This window comes from Cloeon dipterum, chromosome X, assembly GCF_949628265.1.
Source record: "Cloeon dipterum chromosome X, ieCloDipt1.1, whole genome shotgun sequence".
Taxonomy (NCBI): Eukaryota; Metazoa; Arthropoda; class Insecta; order Ephemeroptera; family Baetidae; genus Cloeon; species Cloeon dipterum.
In genome coordinates, this window is record NC_088790.1 from 21674224 (window position 1) to 21690518 (window position 16295).

Genomic DNA, 16295 nt, shown 5'->3' on the forward strand with positions numbered 1-16295 from the left:
ATCACTTGGAATTTTCAAAGCTTACTTAAAGTATTATTATTATATATTTGTGTCTTTACTTGATTTTGTCTTAAATAGTTGTGGTATATCATACTGCCAGGAAATACGGCAACAAAATTATCAAACAAACATTTTAATGGTTTAAGTGCTGATTTTAAAGCACTTGGGATTTTTATCAGTACGCTCTGATTCTTTTTAAGTTTTCAGGTTTGACATTCTATTCCTTTTTCAGTCATAGTTTCATCTTAAAAAAATTATTTACGGCAAAATTAAAAAAAATGCCAAACATTTTGTTCGGATTATTTAGCACAATTTAATGTAATTTACCACTTAAAAATCAATTCTCATGTCTAAATACTGATACATATTTACCATGTTAATTGCTAGTACAGGTTTGGCTTGGGGCAACTAGAGAGTACCAAATGCTCACACGCCAATCGATTCCCCAACCAGGTGTGTGCGTGAAGACGAAAAATTGTTAGAATCACGGCGTAAACAAACCGCGGAGGTTTGATTGAGAAAAACGAAAAGCACGATTTTCGGCCGAAAAGACGGGGCGATTGAGAAAAAACGGCGTTGCCCAAGGAATAGCCAGCGGAAATATTTCTCCCAGGCTGCGCAGAGAGGAATTAGAATAGCTTCTGTTTGTTAATTGGCCTTCGGCGCAGAGATGATGGTGAGAATGGGAAAGATGCGAGCCCAAGGGTCAGCTCAGGGCGAGCGATTCACGCGAGAAGAAATAGGCCTCAGGGTCCCAGGAGTGCGCGCAGCACTCCACTTTTTCAATTCAGGGCCGAAAACACGCGATCTCTCGTGCATTATTTTCTCACCGATCACCGCCAGCATGGAATATTAACTCTGCGGCCTTTGTTAACATTAAATGTTCGGAAAGTGCGGTAGCCGAGCAGAATAAGAAGTGTGAGCGTATGTGTCTGCAGGGAAGCTTCCTTTCGCCCATGGGAATTCGTTTTTAAGGAGAAGATTGAGGAAGCTGCGCGCTACACACGTTGAACTTATATTGATTTATGGACCATTTAAAAATGGTCATACGTAAATGTTTGAATTTGACCCAGCCTTGGACTGGACAAACCAGTAACTTGACACGTTAAATTGGCTTCATCTAAAATAAAAATTTTAATTAATAGTAAAAGTTAAAAAAACATGGTAAAATTTTACACAAAGGTTGAATTAAAACTTGATCTGATTTTTTGACGGTATTTAAGCACCGCTTTTTTAACTTCTAATTCTAAATCTGATTCTTAAACTTAACGAATAGAAAAATGAAGTGTAAGAATTGAGTTCTGAATCGTGAGTTGACAATGTTATTATGAATTTATGGTGGTCTGTGTGTATGCAAGAAAATGAATTGAGTTGTCAATCTCATTTTTATTTGTACGCGATTTTTTAGTTGTAACTAAGCAATGGTGCAAGAAAGTGCCTGGAGTGAAACACATAGCATGAAAACACTGACAATTCGACTCAAAGGGTTGCTTTGGTCGCGCTCAGCGGGAGTCTGCCACGCTTTTGCTTTCTCAAACACGTAATTCCCAATGCTCCGCTTTTTATTTTATTTGTTTGCCTGGCACTCACTGACAGTATACACATTAGCTTGAAGAACACGAGGAAATGGACTGAGAATCAGTCGATTATTTACGAAATAATTTAGACTGATTTTCCCTTGACTGATCAAGAAGAAATTGAATCTAGTCAGGCGTACACATATAGGGAAAATAAATCCTAGTGAGTGATTATTCACCATAGTATTTCGTCACATTTATGTTTTAAATCATCTTTTTTAGTGCTGAATATACTCTCTGAAAATATTTAATATCAACTTGTTTGGGTTTGGTTTTTTAACTTTTAATTCATCAAAACGCATTGTTCCCTGTAATTTAGATATAAATTAACTGCTCGCAATAGGATTTGTTATGGAAAACTTAAATATTTGAAAATAAAATCAACCTATTTCCTTCAATTAGTATCGAATCGTCCGTTTGTAATTTCATCAACTTTTTTACAGTTCATCAAACTCACATTTAAAGCAAAAAAAGTGCAATCCGTTTTGTTGTAATCCCTCATTTGGAACATTTTGGCTCTCTTGTGCGAAATAATTGCTGTCTGATGAGAATCTGTGCAGGCCGAAACAACAGACAGTGTGGGCCAGGGAACAGTCGCAAGTGACAAAGCACGAGAGGGAAATAAAATATCTCGCCTCGAAGCAAACGGAGCGAATCGCGCGCAACACAAGAAAAAATAATGCGGCTATAGCATGGTGAAAAAAAAGCGTTAAGAAGGTGTAATTTTACCCTGCCCTTTGAAGGTGGTTGCGTATCGAAGGTGACTTGCCACGCTAAATGAACCCATGCCACCTGTAGAATGTCCGGAAAAGCTTTTTTGGGGAACGTGAAAATCTTATTGTTTAAAAAGCAGTGCAATCAATTATAAAATGTAAAACTAATTATGATAACTAAATCTAGTGTAGAATATTTTTGTATGAAAGAATCGATTTCACTTTGCTTTAGCTTATTATGTAGTTTAAATTATTATAAATTAATGCGATTAAATGGTTTTTAATTTGTTTGAAGATGAAACAAAGCTTCAAGTCCAACAGTTCATAAAACTTAGGAAAATTAACAAGTTGCAGTTATTAAATCCTTCTCGGAGGTACACACGTCAGTCATTCACGTGTGTGCCGTTATTAGAAAACATCATTTCACATAGCATGCTAAATAATTCCACTTTTATACAACAATGATATTTTGATAGCTATTTTATTTTTAACTTGAAAATTGATTTTCATAAAATTAAATAATTTAGTCTGCATGGAATACTTTCTTGATAGTTATAGCCTGAATTTAAATAATATTGTCTGCATAATTTGGGACTAAATCAAATTGTTAGAACGACAGTGTTAAATTAGCTTACATATTTTGCAATTTTGGGACCGTTGATAACATTTCAGTAATCCATGTGTAAATTCAAGATAACTGCCCGAAAAAACATAGTAACGGTAGCCCTTTTTCAGGGAACATTTGATCTACGCACATCATTGTGTTTATCATCTAGATAATGGGGTTTAAATTTCCCAGGGTTGGGGAGCATGATTCATCTCACAGGAAATGATCATGGCAGACTAAGGAGAGTAAATCTTTACTCTCCTCTTGGCAGACTGCAGAGCAAGGGTTTTAGTCCATGCTCCACATGTCTGTGTATTGGGGGAAAGGGCTATTATTGATTTATTATAAGAGGACAGCGCGAACGCAGTCCTCACTACCAAAAATTACGCGCCCGAGTTACCCACATTTGGGGTAATCGCAGGGGTCAGCCCAACCGTAGTGCAATGGAAGGGCCTCACCCTGAGGGAACCGCCTTGATGATCACGGTAACCCCTACGCCAGGTAAGTATGAGTTCCGTAACTGACGGGAGAAGACCCGGCCGAACGGCGCTCTCGCACTTCACGTCGCGCCCGCTCACCTTTGTTTAAGCCTGCTTAGTTTCCACTCCCACTTCGTTTCCTCCCAACTAAAGAAACGCGTATGCGACAGTTTTTGGCCTTTTATGTAATGCAACGAATTCTGATTGGCATGAGTTAAGTATTTTATTTCTGCTAAAAACAGTGTTGTTTCACAAGTGATTTCTAGCGCTGCTTCCAGGATGACCGCTACCGGCTTTTGGCGCTGTCTATCACGGCTGGCAGCGCTGTTGGTGAGTTCACTCTTCTAAACTCATGACGTCATCGGGATCCTAAATGTGTTGGATAAAGATATAGATGATGCGAAATACGAAATATTACGCAATAATATGCGTGCAACACTAAATCTATAATTTCAATTTTTAAAAATTTTGCTGCTTCTCTCAAAGTAAATTTTCAGGCGAAATGCATAATCTACAATAATTATGGAAAATAATTTATTTAAAAATTAATTTCTAATGAATTAGAAATTGGCCTTTAGCAGCGTCAGTTTTTCCATAATCTGATCTAATAAATTAGAGCAAATTAGTCTCTATATTTTTCCTTTTCCTGGACATTGCGGATACGGTCCAATTCCCGAATATCGATTTAATGATAAAATAAGTTCTGAAAATTGTTTTACTCCGAAATCTCAGTGTTTGGGAACAATTTTATGGGTAAAAAAACAACAAGGCAATTTCATACCGTCCTATAACGCGTCAAAAATGTTTTGTTCAAATATTTACAAGCTATTATTAGAATCAAACACTCCGCCGGGTAAATATCGATAAATTATGCAAAGGAGGCGCAAATAACATGCTCAAATATTGACGCGCGGAGCCGAATCATAATAAAAGGACGCGCGTGGAGCAGCGGAAAGGCTGAATGAAAAATTAAGCGAGCTGGTAAAAGTCCCCGAGGCTCTCATTGAAAAAAGTCGAGAGCGAAGACCAGCAATCAAGCTGTCATTTACACATACATTATTTTTATAATGGTCACATTTTCATAAAGATAACATAAATTAGAGCAGCACTGATTTGACAAAACTCGTTATTCATTATCATTATATAGGTAGCAACTCTGTTGGCAATTGGAAGAAACGGCATGAGGCATGAGGGACAGTATTTTATCTCGTTAAATTGGGCTGCTAGTTTATAAGAAAAAGATTAATAATTTTGAAGAAAAATGTTTAATTTTTACTGAACTCTTTGTTATTATTTGAATATTCAAATACAAATTTTATTTTAATTTTTTATTTGATCTATCAAATAGATGAGTAACTTTGTAAGAAATTTACCCTGGCAACTGATGTACGGGAAATTAAATTCTTAATCTATTCAAGCCAGTTAATGAATAGAAGAATTAATTGTAAATTTTTTAAGTGTTTAATCCAAAATGTGAGCATTCCATAATGTTAGAAAAATATCGTATTCCATTTTGAGATTTTCTTTTTTCTGTTCCAGATCTATACAAAATTATTATTATTATTATTATCTTTATTGTCTTTTGGCGAGGTCATACATCAGATTTTGTTACAATTCTAAATATATGCCCCCCAATTGCAATGCACAAACAAATTACACACAAAAATCCTAAATTTTTAACAAATGCCAAGAATTCACCACAATCATAAAATTTCTTTATGTACAAAAATTCTTTTAAGGCTGACACAAATTTATCGTATTGTGGCTCGAGCCGCAGTGAAAGTGGCAAAGCATTGTACAAATTTGCAGCACTGGAAAATGGATTCTGCTGCGAGATCATTAATGTCTGAGGCGCAATATACAATTCAGGCATGCGGCGCGTTGTGTACCCATGCACGTCCCTGGTCTTTTTGAAATAGGCGGGGTATTTTTAAACAAATTTACATGCTTCAAACAAATAAACTGAAAACACTGGAAGCAGGTTGTACCGCTCAAAAAATGGTCTCGCAGAACATAGCGGCGTCAACCCCCTCCAGTACCTCTCGCCCGCCAGGGCACGAATCAACCGCTTCTGGGCCAGGAATACAGTCCGCAGCGCCCCATCGCTTGCACCCCAGATTACAATACCATATGACATAATGGAATAAGCATGAGCATAATACACACATAATAAAAATTTTTCATCAACATTCCCCTTTAGACCATTCAACATCGTCACCGTAGTGTGCAGGCGGCCACCAACGTACTGCGCATGGTCATCCCACTTGCAGTCTAGTCGAACGTGAAGCCCCAAAAATTTGGCTTGTTCTGCACACTGAATTGTTTTTCCGGCTTAAGCTTATCTACCAAAATTCTCTTATACGGGTATAAAATTGGAATTTTAACGTCATTTAATATAAAAAATGCCCCTAAATATGCCCAAACTACTGAGTTCTTTGAAACTGCGGGAGGAGTTGCATTTCGTCATAAGCCAATGAATCCAATGCAACGTTAAATGTCGCAGAGAATTAACATTGTAGACCAAATATAGCGAATTTAACATTATTACATTATGTGATCATGTTTTCCGCTCTATCGACGTTATTATCCTTGGTTATGCCTTGGCACTCGCACGTGGTTGAATTTGAGAGCAGGAAATGCGCGTCTTTGCCGCTCCAGCCAGACAAAAAAATAAACCGTCCTCCTGGCCTAGGGACGAAATAATTGCATTTCAATGGAGTGTGGAATTTGATATTTTTATAGTATTGTTCCTGCGCTTCCAGCAGACGAACAGCTTACGTGCACGGATCACAAGAGTACACAAGCGATTTGAATGAAGAGCTGCGCTTTGTGCTCGTTTTATTCTCGCTTCAACGCCGCGCCACTCATGTGTGGACGACGTCAGTAATCGTCTTATCAAAAGTAAATCTGATGGAGTCATAAAGGCCTCTTCTTCCATAACCAAAGTGAGTAAGAAAACAGCACACTTGAAACGCAGACCTCTAACCCGAAATAATTTGCCCTTCAAAAGTGACTTGGAATAATACAATAATGCCTCCTTTGTGCGCAGAATACGAGTAAGAAGTAAGAGAGAAACAAATTTGAATTTATACATGCTTTAAACGTATAATTATGCTGATTCTTATCAGCTTTGCGTTTTTTACAATGCTGTGAGCAAGTTTAATAGTTAAGTCGAAAAAAATTACATGTGATTATTACAGTAACAAAAGTCATACATATAGTTGTAACAACTAGCAAGAATAAACAATTATCGAGGATTTTTCAAATCAAAATCGCACCCGGCTCTTCAATGTACAGCGGTTACAAATTAAAAGGTGGGTTTTTATTTTTTTCTGTATACCTCCAGCTGCCGTACGCCGCACGCGTTTCCTTTGACTCTTCAATGAGTGTGGAAATAGCAAAATTAAATCATACGCCGTTGGAGAGTTGCTTCTCGGCTGGGGAGGTGCGACACATCGGAGACAAAATCAGCGGCAGTAGCAGCGGGGGACATACAGTCGCTCGGCAAAATAATTTTTGAAAAATTTCACTGTGAGAAAACGGCCTTTGTTTGCATTTGAATGGCGCTGTTTGGATCGAGTAGTTCAATTAGAGTGGAATGCAGCTGAGAAAAGTCTGGCTCGTGATCTTGAAAATATTATTAACTAAGCAGCAAGCTGCTTTCGGATCATTATTCGGGCAGGTGAAGCAAAGCCGAGTCGCTGCTTTTTTCTCCTCTTCCTCGCCAGCCAGCCAGGCAGCCAGCATGTAATAATAATAATATATACGCGCCCGGCGAGGCGATCGAGAGGAAGATAGCATCTCGCTCCTTTGAATCCCTCTTCAAAACCCACCGTCTTCTCAGACGAATTTATTTTATGCAAAACGAAACACCTCGAATCGCCGATTTGCTTTATCTTGGCAAATAAATCCCCTTTTTATTCTAATTTCTTCGCGAGCTACTTTTTTTGAAGTTACTTCTATGTTAATTTTCAATATTCTGTAGTTAATTTGAACCTTGGCACACAGAAGCAGGTAGGTTAGAAAAATGGTAGAATTTGTAGTCTTAAAAACAGGTGTTCATCGCAATAATATGGCGATTGAAAGAGAGAAAATGCCTATCATTTAAGGGTGTGGACAGGATATACATTTGAAAGTCAATACCAATTTGGAATTTTACCCACATGTACGCTAATTCAAGTCATAAACAACGCAGACTTTTGCATGTCGCACATCAGTTCCAGTCCAAAGGATGAAATAATCGAGAAAATTCGTCTCTGGTTAAAAAAGGTTAACTTTTTCGTCTTTCGAATCGTCGAGAGAATAGAATATGAGTGATTCACATAACTTTATTGCGTTGCATAAATTAAAGAGAGTTAATTTAATGTTCCCTTGACGGTGGCTGTCCAATACCTTCATATAGTATATGTAAGGCGCGCCTCTCTCGATTTTTCATGTCATCAGGGAAATATTGTCCCAAGCATTTCTAGCGTGAACAAAGCTGCGGAGGTGTCATTTTTCTCGTTAACCAGCTGAAAGCGCCGCGTGGAAGCCAGAACTCCCACTTGAAAAAAGATAAAAGACGCTAATGATCATCCGTTCAATGCGAGATAAATTCAAGCTGACCAAATAGAATGAAATTTATGGCAGTTGTGTTCCGAGAACATATCCATCATCTACGCAACCGAGGACAGCCCTTCTCATTTACTAAAATCAAAAGTAATACACATATGGTGCACCCAGCACAAGGGATCGAGGGACTTAATACCGTTCCTACGAAGCAAATTGGACTGTCGTGCAGTGGAAAGCTCGTGTGAAAAATAGGGGCTTAAAATTTAATATCGCTCCTCTGTCTCTGTGATTAATCAGGTTCGGAGAAAAACGCAGCACGCGCGGTTAGCCAGCAGCACCCCCCAGAAAGTATGATAATTGTAATTCGTATGCGGCTGAAAACGATACGGTGTTTATTTGATTTCCACCCCCTTATTAACATTTGGCCGCGAGGGTTAAACCTTTTACTTCAGCAGGAGGGCGAGCGCTAATCGAAACCACCAGGAGGCTCGTTAGAGCTTTGTCTTGTGGAAATTTTCTATCATTTATTTGATTGAAAATGTGAAGTTTCTCTCAAATCCACAGCCTCTAATTTTGTTAGTTTTTAATTAAAGCAGCTCATCATCTCCGTTTCACTATCTGGCGACGCATCACAAATTTTTTGAGGCAATTATAAAGCATATAAACACTTCTCGTCTTAATTAGTAATTACAAAACTGCTGAGAAGCTAACGAGAGAGGCCACAATTTTTCATTATCAAAAGAAGCTTCTCTCTAGAACTCATTACTTGTCTTGATCAAAATATGCGCGTTTCTCTCCATTATATTAGGAAAAGTGCGTGACCCCAATGATGTATCGAAATGTAGCGCATCACCAAAGTCAATAATTAGAGCATGATACTTATTAACGTTGCTGCTGCTATTTGATTTCCTATTACTCTCTTACTTCAATTTAAAAAATTAACAACAGCAATTTATTTAAGTTACTCTGGTGGCCCATAAGAATAAGCAAAATAGTAGAAAATTTAAAATTTGTCAAGGAAATTTGTCAAGGGAAAAAATGACAGAATTTCATTAAATTTTCATTTTTTCAACCATTTGTTGGGCAAGATACTTTAATCATATCAATGCTATTTGGGATTATTATTTTGTTTTACCTATATCATAATGTCTCGCTTTGTTAATTTTCTTGTGAGTGGAATGAGGAATTATCGGCTAGCAAACCTCTCTTCGATCCTTTGCCATAAAACTAATAATCAATAGAAAATAATATAAGTATGCTGACCTTGGTGTAACCAATTTGTTGCAAAGCTATGGTATTTATGACAACACAGGTGCGTGCCTTGAACAAAATCAAATTACAATTTTCGTTCTAAAATTAAGAAAATGATGTTTATCCGGAAAATCACGAAAAGGCACAGGCACGCATTTTTGGGGAATTTTAATTAAAATATTTTGAGTAAAGCGTCTAATAATTAATGGGCTCGTGAATCTCCGCGCGATGAAAAAAAATTTACCGACCAAAACATAATTATGCCCCCTAATCTGATCCCACGCACATCAATATAATAAAGGAGCACACGCAACAATCTCCTCTTTTTTATTTTATATACACGGATAATATTTTTCTTTCGGCATGTTACAATTAATTAATCTGCGACTTATCGATGCACAAATCTATAATTTTCTCTAATTCAATTTGATCAAACATGAAGAGCTTGTGCTAAAAGCAGCTGCGTATAATTGCTTTCCGTTTGAAGGAGAGAAATATTAGGAGTAAATTAGGAAACGCCAATAAAACTTATTTTGTGTATAGTGTGTTTATAAACACGCCTGCCCGAACAATAAATACAAGGTGTGGGTGTTTCTATATCTCCTCACGGTGTTTTTAATTTTATTACAAAAGGCACATTATAAAATTAAAGCTGGGCTCGGCAATTAGGAATTTTTATTGCGGTCCAATAGCACACAACACACGCCAGATTCCAAGGCTTGCAGGGGATGCACTCGGAACAACAGTAATTAGCCTTTCCTATACGTGCCCATTTTATTTTCTTCAACCCTTTGCCTCGCCTCTCGACCGCGTGAGTGATTTTTCTCAGGCTCTTTTTTATTTGAGCATGTCTGCGCGTCGAGCATGATATAATTATTGTTTCCAACACACACGTAAAAGCGCAGCGACGAGCAGGAATCCCCATCCGATCGATATCTTCGAAATAAATAGACGAAAAAAAATCGAAGTGCACTCCTGGGGAATTTAATAAGCGTTGTGTAGAGAGCGAAATCGAGACAGAGATAACAACCAAAGATAACCACGACTGCAACAGCTAGCGTGAAAACATTTCGAGAATTGGTGCCCAGTTTCCACCTCGACAAGAACAAAACCGAAGCCGCTTTTGTGATATTAATTATTTATAATAAGTGTCAGCGTGTCAGTCCATCAATCACTGCAATGTCTTTAAATAACATTCGCTATTGTACGTGCTAGACAGTTTCTGCATTCACCCAGCTCTTAATGAAAGAAGCGCAATGAACATAATAAATATTCACCTTTCAGCGCCTACGCTGCTTGTCTCCATCCGCGGTCACTGGCCTCAACAAAAGCTTTAATCCATCTGTAAAATTATATACTCTTAAAATTTCTTCAAGCTATACAATTGCAGACTTGTTACTTTTGAATTGAGAACTGTGGAATTTAAACGGTCGACTCTTTAACTAAGGGGACCGTAATATGTGCACCAATGATGAAATTTCAGACCGTTGATACCTTAAACAAAACTGTTAAATATTCGCGGTAACCACAATTTTACTTAATGTTTTTATTTCCCTTGACCATGGTTGATTTTATCCAAATAATTATAAGATTAAGAAGATTTCCACGGTTTAAACTGTATAAAATTCATGAGAATCATGAGGAAAACACAGTTTTTTCCTCTTCAAGTAGATAAAATTCTTGAAATAATGACAGATATATGTTCAAGAAAAATGCAATTTTAAGCAAATATTGTGTATGAATTGGGCTACAGACGATAGTATACAAACCTTATTAAACATACAAATCTATTTAAGACTTACGAACCAACAAAACCGGGCTATTCAAAAAAGTCTTCGTTAATTTCCTATTTAACCAATATCCAATAAAAAATAAAATATATAAAATTTGCTGCCCACAATTTAATTCAAAAAGTTTGTAAGTGTTTGATTACTTTAAAAGGTCTTCCATAATTTAATATGGTCAAGTAAAACCGCACACTTTTCTAGTTATGCCTCGTTCTGCGTTAGCACAACACGTGTGGAACTTTTTTTGTATAAATTTTCTTCTCACTTTTGCTTTCACGTAGCATCATTTATCGAGAATCGAGACCCTATTTTACTCACAAGTGAGCACAAAACGCGTCCTAAGCCTCAGTCCGGTCGTCGCAGCTTTAGGTTAGGTTTCTTCCAAAATATGAAGCCAACACACTTTTGATATTGTCATGCCTTGACATGATAATCTATTGAGTGGGAAACTTATTATTTATTATTATACGCGCGCAGTGCACTTTGTGTGCTGCTGGGCTGGGAACATTTTTTCCGGCGTGCATCCCGCCCGACACATAATTATGTAATTTCCTATTGACTGCTTCAGCAAGCCCCGTGATCGATTGTCTGAAATTCGAGATGCTTTTTCGGTCACCTCCATTCCTCTTGAAAGCAGGCTCACGGACCGGGCTCAAATTGTGGCGCGGGTGGCTCTCATTTTCGTGTTACGTTGACGTGCCAAGTTTTATATTATCTCCATGCATCACTTACGAACGCGTTCTCCTATACATTGAGACCTTTCAAATATTGTCATGATGCAGATTATTGTTTGGTCAGTTCATACAATTTCTAATTTAAAGTTTGGCAAGGCGTTTATTGACTTCTTAACATAATAAATTTAATTTAACATGGAGCAAAAGCAGTGAGTTTCCTCGAAGTCCAGAGAACACCCTGAAAAATTTTATTTCAAAACTCCAGTCGTGACATTTTGCGCAGTTTCATTTTTCCTTTAGTTTATTTTCCCTCTCACAAACTCAGAGGTAAATTAAATTGTTCAGAGTGTAAGACTGACGAAACCTTTTTGTATGTGTATAATTTATAAAGTATGATGTTGTGAATAAGAAAAAGATGCCATTCTGATTCCTCACCGTTCATATAATAACAAAACGCTCCTTCTTGTGCTTTTCATAATCAATTTCAGTTGCAAGCATCTCAAGTCGAGAGAGTGACTGCATTCGCCTTCGCTCTCCCAAGAATGAAAAATCACCCGTGAACAATTTTCCCGACCAAGAGCTGCGCGCGGCGCGTTGAAACTCGATCTTATAACGAGCAAATAATGAAACGACAGGCATAATTTTCCTGCATGCCCCACTCGCCTGATCGATAGAGTCATAAAGGGGATCGTGTGTGCGTTTGATGAATAAAAACCGCAGAGTGCATCGTTAAAGTGATCCTACGGCTGAGGAGACCACAGCATCCTTCCAGCTGCACGCATCGGCCAAATAATCAAATTTCATACTCGCCTATCAACTGCTCTCTGACGAAGCGGCATTTTCGTTCCGTCGCGTGTTTGATCATAAGAGAGAAAGAGAGGAAACAATCGACAGGAAACTTGACACGTTTGTTTGCCAAAAATGAAATAAAACACTCCTCCTCTCGATCGTCTGCTGCTGCCGGTTTTCCCACTTCCGTCCTTTTATCTTTTTTCCATTTTTTTACGAGTACTTCATCAAATAGTACAATAATCACCGCCTGCTATTATTTAATAAAATTCCTAAATTGAATTGTTGGCAAAAAGACACGTGTCACAATGATTTCCCGTTCTTCTCCAACGTTTGAGCACAAAGTGTGGCCCTTTCTAGGCATCTGAGACAAACTAAGCGGAAAGGGAGAGTGAAAAAGGTTCAAGTGCATTTAATTTTGAAACACAAGATTTTTTTCCATTCCAACTATTAAACACTGCTAAGTTGATTTTAGTTGCAACTTATTTGAAATTATTTTACTTTAGAGTTTGGCCATTTTCCATGAATGTATCAAAATTAAATCCTGATGAGCGTAAGTTTAAAAAATTGAGACAAACAACGGTTAAACTGTATCAAGATAAAATTAATTAATTTGCAATTTATGTCATTATTTTTTCTCCTTTTAATAAATCCTAGAATGAAAACGTATTTTACGGCAATTTGCCATGGAATTCTTTTAGATTGGGCAGCAGCTGATTGAATTTTTCATAATAAATATCAGAATTTCCTTTAAAATAAATATATGGATGAGGTTTTTAATTATTTTAAAATATAATAAATTTGAGATTAGGAAAAATCGTCAGTTTAGCCAAGGAAAATTAACTTCAGGTAAACAACATAATTTTTCATGCTCTGAATAATGAATTCTGTGAATTATAAAGAATTTAGGAATTTTCGTCTGGTGAGCGACAAAATTTCATCATTTGTTTCTTTGAATTGTTCTTAGCAATATCTTAGGGTGCTAGAAAGTTGAAAAATCATTTGAATTAATGAAACGAATCCATTTTTACAAAATGCAAAATATATTATTCAGGTTTCTTCAGTCGTGATCATTTCAAATCCGTTTTAAAACGAACCTTAAGAAATTCCTTTCAGTCGAGAAAAAGTAAAATTAAATTTATCTGCGCACAGAAAAACTTCCATCCTGCTTGCACTTCTTTTTAATACCCCCTTTTTATTTGTACACACCATTTCTAAGGCATTCCAGTTTTAGGTTGAAATACTTGTACTCCTACACTGCATTGCCTAGACACTATTAAGCGAGGAAAACGGTCGTTCACTTTAATTGGAACTGTGCTTCATGAAGCACCGCGCATCCATATTGAACATAATAGTGAGAGATATTATGCATTATCCGCTGTAGAAAAATGTTGGCCCACAGTTCAAAGAGCGATACACGCGGTACAAATGGACTCATTGTTATTTTTCCGCCTTAATAGTCTTGCATTCAAACAAAGGCACAGGTCGTAAACTCTCGTTTCAATACGCGGGATGCCAACTGGCGAGAATAAAAATATCCGAACGATACATATATTTCCATCCTTCAAAACAGAAATGATCATTTCCCGCGTGCACTCGCTTATAACGAACAATCCTTTTTCTTCTCGCGCAGCAATATTTTATATACACACAGCCCTCGAGTGGAGAGACAAAACGCAGGTATTTATTTTATTGAGAGGAGCCTTTTGTAGAGGATATTTCAGTGTCTCTCCCCACGAGCGGAGCCATCAATCATCATCAAATCAGAACATCGCCTTCACGAAAACGCCTCACGCGAGGATTGAGGGATTTTGAACACCTCCAAGAAACTGTTTTTTGTCACAAGCTTCACACCTTCCCATTATAGTTCGTAGTTGGAATAAATTATGTGGTGCTTACATTCAATTTGAAGACGCAGATACTCGACTTACCCAAGAACGGAAGCAATTTTTGTATCAAATTATTGCGTTTAAATTATAATATTTTTAGCTGCTGTTAAAACCTACTAACATTATAGCGAAAGGGAAAATCATGAACTGATTTTAAAATACAATTTTCGATCCCATTATATTATTCTCATTCCGATGAGTTTGCGGTTTAAAGTTCACGTGAAATTTTTTTAAAAATCCCGACTTTTCAGCGATCTAAGATCATACATATATGTATCTTAAAAATGACCCTTTTTTCAATCTGGAGGTGTTCCTTGAGAATACAGAACGAGGAATGCTTTTCACGTCGCCGAGATTGATTGGCGATTGTCTCGCGCCTTGACAACTCCCAGTCTGCTCGCCTGGACAGCTGAATTATAATTTCAAATCTGCGTTTACTTTGCCCAATGGCTTAATTTCATGCTTTCGAGATGTGATTTCAAGTCTGTCAGACCATATGATTTTACAGACTAAAAAATATCGTGTGTCACTTCACTGGTTCACTGTGCAACTCCCAGCAGTAGCCAAAAATTCCTTTTCATTGAAAATTACTCATTCATGGTATTACAATATTGTTATACCTTTGAGACTTATCAAATTCTCCGAATAAATATTTTTAATCTCGCCAGTTAATTCTGGTTTATTCTTATGGAAGCTGATGAAGACACACTGTCCTTGAATGGCCGAAATTTTAGACCGGTGCCCATCCATTTTGCTTTCTGTTTTGCAAATAAAAACAAAATAAGCACACAAAATCTTATCAAAACTTGTCTGCAATCTAGGGATTTTGGATTGGAAATTAATTTATATAATTTTACACGTCCTGTCAGGTTAAATTTTACACGCAAATTAACAGCGTTCGACTTACAAGCCTTGTTGGTACAAATAAACTTGATTTGCGTGTGTATATATGTGTATTTGGTTATGCACGTGTCGTGTACTCGGGATGTTGTTGGCCGCATGGCGCGCGTTGTATAAAAGAATGGACTCTCTCTGCTCCCTTGATTGTGTCTGTGAGGTGCGCGCCGCCAGAAATGAGCTATTCAAACTCTGTTACGGCCTCAATCAATCACAAGCGGTGTACACTCGCCCGAAACAATAACAAACAGGTTTTCTTTCAAATGCAGCTCACTAGCTTATTAATGCGCGGCGGACGCACTTTGTCTCTCTCGGGCGGATAATGACTTCACGGAGGTGGCGCGAAAGCCATCAAATACATATTTCATACTTGCTTCAAATAATTGTGAGTGCGTCTGCACTATAAAACGACGTAATAATGAGCGCGAAATGATTCTATTGTTCGAACTGAATCCGTTTTATTTTAATCCTGTTTCAGTTTTGACGAATTCGTCGTTGGCTAAAAAAGATAGCATTGAAAATTGAGAAAACGAGCTGATTTCAACGAAAAAATAAAAATATTTGCTTCTAACCAAATCGAAATCAGTCACATATCAAAGTATTAACAAATTTAACAAAAAATAAAAGGAAAATCGCCTCAGATCTTATTATTTGTGTTGTTAATTGTTCCAATCCTAGGCGCTTATCATATTAAAAATACTAATTGAAATCTCTTATACACATTCATCGTAGCTTCAGTGACAATTTAATCATAGCTCTAGGTGTAATCTTTGGAAATTAAATCTACCTTCAAATTATTGCTTTTCATTTTTGCAGCTAATTATACCGGGCACAGATTAAATTGGCCGCTTCCCTGAACTAATAAAAATCACAAACAATTACCCTGTGTTTTTCCTACAGATATTAAATTTCATTGCGTAAAAAAAATTAAAGCCGCATGGACGAAAATAACCGTGATAAAAAGTTGTGAGAGATGAAATTTCAAGATATATTACTCTCCCAACTCCCGATGCCGCAGAGATAAAATATTTTGCTTTTGTAGCTGATGCGATTAGGTGCAGACGGAAGGGAATACACTCAA

At 37.2% G+C, this 16295-nt stretch overlaps 1 non-coding gene across 1 annotated transcript; it reads right to left on the minus strand.

Moving 5' to 3' along the window:
• Positions 1-3244: 3244 nt before the first annotated feature.
• On the minus strand, positions 3245-3406 carry LOC135947583 (U1 spliceosomal RNA). Its single transcript, XR_010575670.1, has one exon. It is a non-coding gene; the product is annotated as a U1 spliceosomal RNA (small nuclear RNA).
• Between the last annotated feature and the right edge of the window lie 12889 nt (positions 3407-16295).